The sequence below is a fragment of the Pteropus alecto genome, unplaced genomic scaffold (assembly GCF_000325575.1).
Source record: "Pteropus alecto unplaced genomic scaffold, ASM32557v1 scaffold3, whole genome shotgun sequence".
Taxonomy (NCBI): domain Eukaryota; kingdom Metazoa; phylum Chordata; class Mammalia; order Chiroptera; family Pteropodidae; genus Pteropus; species Pteropus alecto.
In genome coordinates this window covers 62,379,509-62,391,251 of record NW_006442484.1, presented here as the reverse complement: position 1 = coordinate 62,391,251, position 11,743 = coordinate 62,379,509, and the positions used below count along the sequence as shown (strand labels likewise).

The 11,743-nt window shown below is 34.6% G+C and overlaps 1 pseudogene; it reads left to right on the top strand.

The window, feature by feature from the left end:
* The first annotated feature begins 9,944 nt into the window (after positions 1–9,944).
* On the top strand, positions 9,945–10,063 carry LOC112470740 (annotated as a pseudogene).
* The last annotated feature ends 1,680 nt before the right edge of the window (positions 10,064–11,743 follow it).

Sequence of the window (11,743 nt, the reverse complement as noted above, 5' to 3'; positions counted from 1 at the left end):
AGCTATGGGGTGACTTATAGACAGTTTTCTTTTTTGATGAGATTAAAAAAAAAAAAAAGATAGGTTGGAAGGAGGAGAGACAGGAGGTAGGGAGAAATGTAAGGAGATTTTGCCATAATAAAAGGGTGAAGGACTATGAAACCGAGGTTGGTAACAGTGGGAATGGAAAGGAAGAAACAAATATGAGAGATGTTTTAAAGGAGGGAGTGTATCAGTTATTCCGAATGTGGTTCAGGGCTTAGAAAGATCTGATTCAAGTCCCTCCTCTGACACTCCATCACTGTGTGATCTTGGGCAAACATAGCCATTTGGTACCTTGCTGAGCCTCAATTTCTTTACCTGTAAAAAGAATATGAATAGCAAATCATTTCACTGAACTGTTACAAAGATTAAAAAACATAAACCACAGAAAATTCTTTGTACAATGTCATAAAACTGGTTAAGAATGTTTTTTTTTTTATCATACTAAAAGTACAATCCTTAGCAACAGTAATGATTGTGAGGAGTGGAAGAATCAATAGAACCAGGTCCTAATTGAATCTGAAGAAATGGAAAGGAGTCACTGATGACACAGTTTGAACTTGGGTTACTGGAAGTGAGACCATAGAAACAGGGAAGTCAGGAAGGGGAGCTGAGAATGTCAATGAGGCTAGTTTTCCCATGTTAAATGGAGGAGGTGGCCCTGCCCTCTGGAGCTGAGGAGGAGACAATCTGCCCTTCACCCACCCCCATCCTCTAGATCCATGGTAGTAGTGGCCACCAGGTTCCAGAAAGCCCTTGAGGTCATTCTTTTCCCTTCTTGAACATTAACACATGTTCACGGCTGAATAGCTCCATCAGCCCACTTCCTGCTGGTAGAGTCCCAATGGTCTGACAGTATTCTTTCATTTTGTCCTGGTTCTGTCCCTGTCAGTCCGGGCCGGTGCTGTTTCTGCTGAAATGGTTGATTGGATCCGCAAGATACATGCCTAATCTCTTTAGCGAATGGTTGTCTAGCCACATTCTTGGAGTTTTCTCCAGAGCATGCTTTCATTTTTTGCAACATGGATAGGCCGAGTATTTTTTAAGTCTTCAGGTTGTGATTCTTTTTGTTTCTTCAATATTTCTCTTCCCTCTTGCATTTTACTCTAAGAAGCAAGGAGAAAGCAGGCTGTGCTTTCAAAACTTTGCTTAGAAATCTCTTCACCTAAATATTCAAGTGCATCATTTGTAAGTTCTACTTTCCATTCCACAGAACGCAGTTCAGCCGACCCTCCACTGCTTTATAAGAAGGACCACCTTTCCTCTACTTTTCTTTAACATGTTCCAAAAGCACCTTTAACATTCACATTTCTAGCAACACTCTCTTCAAGGCATTCTAGGATTTTTCTTTTATGTACCTGAAAACTCTTTCAGCTTCTACTCATTATCCAATTCCAAGGGACTTCTACATTTTTAGCTATTTATTACAGAAGCACTCTACTTCCAGATTCTAAAATCTAATTTAATTTGCTAGGACACCATAACAAAGAACCACAAACTGGGTGCCTTAAACAATAGGTGCATATTGTCTCACAGTTCAGAAAGTTAGAAATCTAAAGTCAAGGTATTGGCAGGGTTGGTTCCTTTAAGGCTGTGAGGGAAGGAGCTCTTCCAGACCTCTCTCCTTGGCTGATGGATAACCAAGTTCTCTCTGTGTCTCTTCATATGGCATCCCCTCTATGCAGTACCACTCTCTATGTCCAAATTTCCCCCTTTTTATAAGGACGTCAGTCATATTGGATTAGGGCCCATCCCAATGACCTCATTTTAATTTTACCACCTCTATAAAACCCTGTCTTCAAATAAGGTCACATTCTAAGGTACTGGGGGTTGAGACGCCAACATATATATTTTTTTCTTTTTTCGAGGGACATAATTCAACCATACTGGTTGAATTACAAGGGTTGAGTCCGAAAGGTTTTACAATCAAATTATTTGCATGTGGATTTTTAAAGTCAGTCTTGTGCTTTTAGAGAATTACAGTTTTTGATATCTCTAGTCTGTTTTGATGAGAGTCTTCAAGTCCAGGAGAAAGCAGGTGAAGAGATAACATTATGCCTTTTGTTGATGATAGTAGCTTAATTGGCAAGGGAGTGGGGGAGTGTGGGGAGCAACAAAATGGTAAAACTGATTCACTTTCCAGCCTTGCCATATATGGATCTCTTGGCTCCCAACAAAATGAATTTCTTTGATGAACTGCTTTTCCATTTTAGTCTTTTCTCTGTCAGAGTAGAAGCCCTTTTGCATGAAGCTCTTCACGAGGATAAATGGAATCTATATATCTTTATAGAAATTAATCACAAGACTGACTAGTGATCTGATTCAGATTCTTTTGTGCACAAAATCATTTTTTATGGCTATCTTACAGTTTATGTTGGAGATCACCTTATAGAATGTGCTCTTTATGATGGAACATCAACTGAATGAATGCTGTATGATTTTAAAGAAGGTCCTAAACTATAGAAAACTCCTGAAATTCCAATGTGTTTTCACTCTAGTAATATTAGAAATATTAACTTCTGAAGCATTTTCCTCTCATGTTATTATATTATACTCTATGGATTCAAAATATTGAAGATTTCTATACTATCAATTTAGTTGTTTGTTTTCCTTTTATTTTTGACCCTTCTTCTTGCCCCTTTATTATATTTTTTTTACTGTGATATACTTTCTGTTCTATGCAAAAATGAGGCACTTTACCAGAAATATTCAAATCTATGCGCATGCACACAGAAAAGAGCCTGCTTATTATCTATGAAATCTGGATCAGACTCTTCCTGATTGTCTGCAACATTTTGTCAGACTCTCTGTGAGTCCTGTCATCTGGCACAGATTCTTCCCCTCGTGGAAGGCCTTCCCAAGCCTGTGTCTGGTTTGTCAGCTTCTATCTTCTGACTGACAGAGCTGACTTACTCTGCGTTGATCGTCACCCCCTTCACCATGCCAAGGAAACAGATGGAATGAAAGAAATAAGAATCAATAAGATTAAAAAAGTTTAATTTCCTCGGTCTTCCCACAGTATGCCACCTTCTTTCTAAAGCTAGAGTTTTCAGAGGAATGAATATAGCTCATTTAAAGAAAACTCAAGGTTTAGAAGCCTCTTGATTGCTTTGGAGTTTGCTTTGCCACAGCTTGACTGTTTTCTTCTCTTTCTTTTTTCTTTCGTTATAATTACAATATTTATTCTGAGTATAATTTTCCCTCACATTCGCTTTTGTTTTGACTGTATGTTAGTTATTAAGGATGAGAAGTATGAAAGAGCCCCAAATCTATGTATGAGTATATCCAATCAGGTCGTGAAGTGCAATAGAAAGAACACAGATTTTGAAGTCAAACAATCCATTGTTCAAACCATGGCTCCATTATTTACAGGCTTTGTGATCTTTGCAATTTATGGAATCTCTTTGAGCCTCAGTTTCCTCATCTTTAAGAATATCAATTTTACTGTGTTGGTAGGTTTTGAGGGAAAGTCCATGGAGCTCTTGAAGAGAGCTTGAGACTCTGTTGACAGCCACTGATGGTAGCCATTATTAGTATTTACCTATGAACTATTAAAACATAGAGGCAAATGTAGAAAACAATGAGTATTTAAAATTTGGAGAATATTTAACAAAGTGGTTATGAGATTTGATACCTTTTCAGTTGAAATATATAATAAACTTTTTGACATAAACTAACAGACAGATAGTAAAATTTTAGGCATGCGATAAAATATTTTACAGCTTTTAAAGGCCTGTGGGTTTTTGTGCTAGGAGCTAGTTGTCTAACATGTTATTCAAATTATAACCATAAATAAGCCCAATGCTTCTGGTGAGATGCAAACAAAAAAAAAGTACCCAACCACACATAAAACGTCAGTTGGTTGGTACCCTTGTCATAAAACTGTCTGCAGATATATAACTAATTTCATTAGAATATTTGGTTTGCTATTAGCTGAATATTAGCTGAAATGGTAGAGAAGTCAAGGATAAGCTCCTGTCAAAGATAAATAAAGGCAGATTCTTGTGGGAAGGACAGATTTTAATCAGTAATATACTAATTGCAGTAGGGAAGAGGGTTCAGCATGAACTGAATCAACTTTAATTTTTACAGAGGTGACTGGGCGTTATGAAGAGAGAATGAGGGAGTAGTGAGGGGAGTGAGTGGTAGCTCAGCAGAGTGGGGGAAGTGTGAAAAATTACAAAGGGTTGGTCAGTGTAAATGATGATAGGGTCAGCTTTATTCTCCCACAAAAGCTGAGATACACAGGCCCTTCCCTTTCAGGGATGGAATGGCTTTCAGGTCCTTGAGAAAGAAAGATACTTCTGAGTTATGAGATTCATATACATCTCAAAGAGACAGAGAAAGGATTTACAGTTGTAAGCCCCTTTTAGTAAACACCCTAATAAAGATTGGTCAGTGGCCTATCATCAGGCCTTAGCTAGAACAAACAGTAAATTCTTTTGGCAGCCTGAGCTTTCTCAAGCAGGTACTTTAAGGGGGGGCTATGATCATCATAGAAACATGGCCTGGAACTGTTAGAAATTATATTAGTGTTTGTTTAAGTCCTTTAAATGTGGGGAGAGAGGGATGAATAAAATCATTTGTGTTAAGAGTCTGTAGTTTCAAAGGTCAAGGTTGAGGCCTAGTCAAGAAGATGACTCAGAAGAGCCTGATTAGAATTGGTCAAGGACAGAATCTGTCATTTCAAGTCAAGCAAAAATGCTGATATACAAAAGCTGTTATAAATAAAAAATCAATTATTTATGGTCCAATGAACAACTTTGACCACCTATTATGTTCCAGGCCCTGTGCTAGGCTCTGATAGGCATAGTACCTGCCTTCATTGGAATTTACAGTTTAGAGGCGAAGACAGATTTTAAAAAAGAAACACCATAAATTAATTATAAATATAGTTTACTTTTTTACTTCTGCAAAAAAAATTTAAAAGATAGGTTAGAGAAAACCACAATCTATCTTTTTTTTTTTTTTTTTTTTTTTTGGCGCTCTGACTTGGCGGAAATGTTAAAAACTGATAAGATTAAGGAGGAGATTAAGTTAAATACTCTCAAAGCCTACTGATCAAAGCATGTATTGGTATCATTTTTTCTTGGCAAGTATTTCGCAATATATGGAAAGAGACGTAAATATATTCATGCCTTTTAGTGCCCATTTCTACTTCTAGAAATTGCTTCTAAAGAAAAAAATCAGAGATAGATCATTTATATATATATAAAAAGATGTTTATCCCAGTATTATTTAAAAGGTCAATAATTAGAAAGTCTAAATGCCAAATATGATGAATTATTAAGTAATCAAAGTATATACTGTATGTTTTATTACTTTATGTGTGTGTGTATATATATATTGTGTGTGTGTATATATATATTGTGTGTGTGTATATATAGATATATATACACACACACAATATGTTAGATATGCCTGAAAAGAAATATAACAACATTTTATTGTCAGGTTCTCTCTCTCTCTCTGGTGTTATTGTCACTGGAATTATTGGTTATGTGTTCAGTGGGCTGCATGCAAAATCATAAAAATTTAGGTCTGTGCCTGACTTATAGTCAGTATTTGTCTTGGCATGCACAGTTTTGGAAGGAAGAGTGTAATTCTAATATTATCATAAAACAAAGACTTCGTAGTCCTTAGAAATACAACATTATGTGGAATTCAATATAGAAATAGACTAGACATGGTAAAAAATGACCTATATACACTTAAATTGTATCTAGGTGAATGCAAACAGCCAGAGAGTCAGTCTCTGACCAGGATTAGCATTTTCGTTTTCTTTCTTCCTTTCTTCCTTCTTTCCTTCCTTCCTCCCAAATTGTTTCTCTAGTTGAACACTCCAAGGTCTTCAGGATACTTAACAGATGTATCTGAATATTACCTGCCCTTTGTGATAGCCTCAGAATCACAAATTCTTCCTTCTGAGACAACTAATTAAAGGATGCAGTCCTCTGAGTAGATAAGCAGGGTCACTTGTCTCAGTCCCTTGTAAAAGTGCCATGGCTCAAAGTTTCCTTTTCTCTCAAGAGCCTTTCTGCCTCACTCTAGTGTTCTGCTCTTTGAGTCCTCATTCTTTTGATGCCCTTCGGTCTTCATGTTGCATCCTATGTCTAAACCATGAATAGCTATTCTTAGAACCTTTTCCTTAGCTGCTGATGGCTCAGCTGTGCACAAGTTAGGGTTGTATGGGATATTAAAGGGTGGACAGTATCTTTAGAATGGTTCATGGACCTTGGCATAAGTAACAATAAGTATGTGAGGAGGGAGTAGGTAGTCGGGTACCACAGGCATCTTCACTAGGTGTCAGGTGTTAAGAGGCCTGTAGAGGTGGATGAGGATTTTTATTATTATCTTACTAGGCTTTATGTTGGGTAGTTCAGCTTCCATAGAAATGCTCACAATGCTCTTACTGCTTGAATCAAGGTTAAATAGACAAATGCATAGTAATGTCCCTGGCCCCTTAGGTAAAGCTCTCTTAGGTCCTTTCTAACAACCTGCCACATAGAACAATATGATTTTCCTGGGTTTATAATGGTCTATGGCTATTGAATTCATGTAAGAATTTCAATTGAGATATTGCTGGCTAAATATTTACAATGTATGCTAAAAAGAAGAATTTATATATTGCTTCTGATCTTTGAATATACATACTATATATAGTAAAAATTAAAAGAATATAATTCCCATTAAAATAAAATAGACAAGCAACAATAAACTCAACAGACTTGATTTGTATACAAGAAAGAAGAAAAGATTTTAAAAAATGATCAGATTTTGCAAAGTATGGATACTAATTTGTCAATATAGATATGAAAAGAGGAGCTCACACTAACAATTATAATGAGGAATAATGTGGTAAAGTTGAATATATTTCTTTTAAAAGACTGAACCATTTAAAGAGGAAGATACAATGATTAGTAGGTTACACTGAACTTGTCATATTAAAAACATTCAGGACAAGTGTAAACCCATTTATTTAACATAAATCTGTTTGCCACTACCGTACGCTAGGCACCACGTGAGGTACACGGGATATGAAGCTGAGTCACACACATAACCTTTCTCAGACAGTTGTGTAGAATTGTTGAGGTCATGTTATTTACCTAATAATACTTACATTTTTACATAAAAGAATAAAATAAAAGAATGAATTAATAAATCAGGATGCACAGGATCAAAATATTTCAAGTTCACCTTCTTCTCTGGCTGAGATGGCCACAAGGGAGAACGTAATACGTAACAATTCTCTGACAAGCAATCTTAAAACATAGGCAGAAAAGGAGAAAAATGAATAAAAAACAAAATAGAATAAGTAGAAGGTGAAACATTAAAGAGAAACAAGAGAAAGAAAAGTAGGAGTTATATGACTGGAGATGGTAAGGGGAATTTAAAGTTACGAGAGTTACCTCAAATAACACTAGGTTTTGTGGCCTGATTGTTGCAAGACTAAAGAAGTTGTAGTTTCAATAAGGTTTCCTGTTTTCTGGATTTCTCATATATTTCAAAACATCTCACTATAAGTAACCACAGCACATTAACCATAGAATGCATTGTTACATGGTCGTTGCAGTATTTGGCTTTTAATCACCTTTAAGTGTAGAGGACATTTAAAATTAATCCATGAAGTCATCTAGAAAATAAGAAAATATGTGATTACCATGCATTTATTAGTGAGGCACAGATTCCTTGCCGTTTTAAGCCAGTATGACTACATGCAAAGAACCTTTTGCAATAATTCTGTTGTAATAATATGCCTCATTTAGACTGTATTGGGAATATACTTTCTGATTGCTGATTTAAAGAGAAAGAATATATTAGAAAATCATCTCTTTATTTGAGTTTAGTAGGAAATTGTGCATAAATTATGCCAATTGAAATTATATTTCTTCAATTTATTGTGCTATACTTTGCACGAGTAGTCAAAGAGTACATGGTATAAAGTATATGTTACAAGGATAGTTCGAGTAATATGGTAGAATGCCTGTTCACAAGATCAGGATGACCTTGGGATAAGAGTCATATTCTAAAGATTTGTGCAGCTATGAGACCTTGTGGTATAACACATGGTATAATCTGTTGTCGTGCATTGTGTGTTAGAAATTGGTTGTGAATGAATACTTTTGCAGCTCTCTTTATCCAGGATGTGCACAAAGCATCTATGCTGTATGATTTTTCACTTTGTTTATCTTGTGCTGCTGTTTGCTATAGAAACAAAAGGAGGGGTATTGAAAACAATTGATTTTTAAAGGAGATTGGGGGTTAGAAATGCTTTGGAGATATTTGGTAGTCTTCCCATTTGAATTTAAAGCAGCTCTGAACAGCCAGTTTATTGTTAAGTGTTGTGATTATGAATGGGGCACCTCTGTGTGAAACTATCAAGTTCTTCTTACAAGACCTTTCAAGCAGAAAATAACCTTTCATTTCTTGGCCTTTATCTCCCAGGAGGAGGGAAGAAAGAAGGGTTGCAAATAAACCCAGCTTTATGCAAACTCAAGAATATAGGGTGTAATTGCGTCTTTAGATTGGCCAGATCTAACTACAGGAAGAGTGATCTGCCCAAATCATGTAGAGTTCATCAGCAGACTGCTCTTCGAAAAATTTAAATGATCACTCCATATCCTTTCGTTTTAATCTTCCTACAGTTAACGATTCAGTTATATCCTTTTAATCTTCCTACAGTATTAATACAGAAAGCATGAAATGTAAATAATGATAAAATTTATGGGCAGATTAGAAATGTCATTGTTTAATTGATGCTCTCATCCCAGTCTTTTTCTCTGAATTTACCTGCATCATCTAGTTCTACTGAAATTATTTCTTGAAGAGACTTTCTCACAGTGATCTTGCTTCTGAGTCTTGCTGCTTATATTTAATTGCAGTTTATAGTTTATTATCTATTAACTTCATCTGTTGGAATTGTAGGAAAAAGCTTGTATAAGTGCAGTAAATTCTAGATCTTTTGTAAATTTGATATATTTAACAAAAGTTACTGGCACTTATTATAAACATGGTAAAATGGTTCAGTTTAGTAGTTATTTAAGAGATGTTAGTTTTTCACTATTTTGGTGATGTATAGCTGACACACAGTAAATGTATGAATCTCAGAGTTTGAAGAGTGTGACAAATGTATACCCATATAATAACCAGACCAATTAAGATTTAGAAACTTTTCATCAACGCATTAAGTTCTCTTATGACTCTTTCCAGGATTCTTCGTCTTCTGTTCCAACAACCCAAGTAAGAATTATTCTGAATTCTGTTGCTAGATTTTTGTTATGCCTCTTCTAGAACGTAGCTAAATAAAATTATATTTCATGTATGACTTCTTTCAACATGATTTTGAGATTCATTTACATTGTTGCACATATCAATGATTTGTTTCTTTTTGTTGCTAAGTAGTATTCCATTGCATGAATATATCATTTTGTTTAACCATTCACTTGTTGATAGACATCTAGGTTATTTCCAGTCTGGGCTATTATAAATAAAGTTGACATGGACATTGTATGATCTTTTGCAGAAATAAGCTTTCATTTTTTTTTTTTTTTTTTTGGTGGGGAGTAAATGCCTAGAAGTGGAATTGCTGGATCACAGGGTCATATATGTTTAACTAAAGAGTTTTCCAAAGTGGCTGTACCATTTTATACTCATACCTATAACATATGAGAGTATCAGTTTTCCACATCATCACCAACATTTGATAGTATAACATTTAAAAAATTTTAACCCTTGTAGCAGGTGGATAGTAGGTTCTTATTATAGTTTTAATTTGCATTTTACTTGTAATTAATAATATTTAGTACTTTTTATGTGTATTGGTCATTTTTATATCTTATTTCATAAAATGTTTGTTTCTACTATTTTTATTTGGTTGTCCATTTTATCATTGAGTTATAAAGTTCTGTAAATATTCTGGATACGTCTACGGCCATGCTACCCTGAGCAAGCCTCATGCCATCTGATCTCAGAAGCTAAGTAGGGTCAGGCCTGGTTAGTACTTGGATAGGAGACCACCTAAGAAGACCAGGTGCTGTAGGTGTAAAAAAAAAAAAAACATTCTGGATATAATCCTTTATAGACCTATGTCGTGAATGGTTTCACACAGTCTGTGGCTGACCTGTTCATTTTACTAGCAGTGTTTTTTGATAGCAGTTTTCAGTTTTTATGAAGTCTAATTTATCAACTTCTTCTTTTATGGTTCATAATTTCTGAGTCTCCTATAAAAATATATGTCTACCTTAAGTTTGTGAAGATATATTGCAATTTCCTTTCTAGAAACATCATCATTTTACCTTTATTAGGTCAATAACTCATCTGAAGTTAATTTGTATATATAGTTTGAGGTGGGAGTCAAAGTTTTAGTTTTTTTCCCTCATCAGATATCCAGTTGTTTCAGCACTATTTGTAGAAAAGACTTTCCTTTATTTGACCAATGGATTGCTTTAGCACATTTGTAAAAACCAATTTACATTTCTGGACTCTGTTTTCTATTCTATTATATATTTCTCCGTTCTTACCTCAATGCCACACTTATTTGACATTATAGCTTTATAGTAAGTCTTGAAATTAGGTAGAATAAATCTTCCAACTTTGTTCTACTTTTTCAAGAGTGTTTTGGCTATTCTAGTCCTTTTCATTTGCACATAAATTTTTAAAATCAACTTGTCAATTTCTAAAACAACTCTGTTAAGATTTTTAAAATCAAAACTACTATTTTTTTTTTTAAAAAAGCAGTTTATGATTCAAAGCAAATGTTAACTACTAATAGCTTACCATTGACTGGAAGCCTTACCAATAACATAAACAGTCAATTAACATATATTTTGTATGATCTCTATCTATCTATCTATCTATCTATCTATCTATCTATCTATTTATCTATCTATCATCTATCGAGGGATCATGTACCATCTCACAAAATAGCTAGAGAAAAGACAATGTTGTTAAGAAAATCATAAGGAAGAGAAAATAAATTTACAGTACTGTACCTATTTATTGAAAAACCACATATAAGTGGATCAGGATAATTCAAGCTCATGCTATTCAGGGTCAACTATATTTAGTTTTGTAAAAAACTGCCAAACTGTCTTCCAAAGTAGTTGTACCATTTTGCATTCTCATCAGCAATAAGTGAGAATTCTTGTTGTTCCCCATCCTCACCAACATTTGGTGTCAGTGCTCCAGATTTAGGCCATTCTAATAGCTATGCAGTGGTATCTCATTGTTGTTTTAATATGCATTTACATGATGGCACATTATGTGGAGCATCATATGCTTATTTGCCATCTGTATATCCTCTTTGGTGAGATGCCTGTTAAGGCCTTTGGCCTATTTTGTAATCTGGTTGTTTTCTTATTGTTGAATTTTAACAGTTCTTTGTATATTTTGGATAACAGTTCTTTTAAGAAATGTGTCTTTTGTAGATATTTTCTCCCAGTCTGTAGCTTGTCTTCTCATTCTCTTGACATTTTCTTTCACAGAGCAGAAAATTTTAATGAAGTCCAGAATACCAATTATTTTTTTCACGGATTGTACCTTTGTTATTTTATCTAAAAAGTATATCCAGTCATTAGGAGTTTCATAGATTTGTGTTTTACATTTAGATCTTTTGACCCATTTTTCAGTCTTTTTTTCTTTCTTTCTTTCTTTCTTTCTTTCTTTCTTTCTTTCTTTCTTTCTTTCTTTCTTTCTTTCTTTCTTTCTTTCTTTCTTTCTTTCT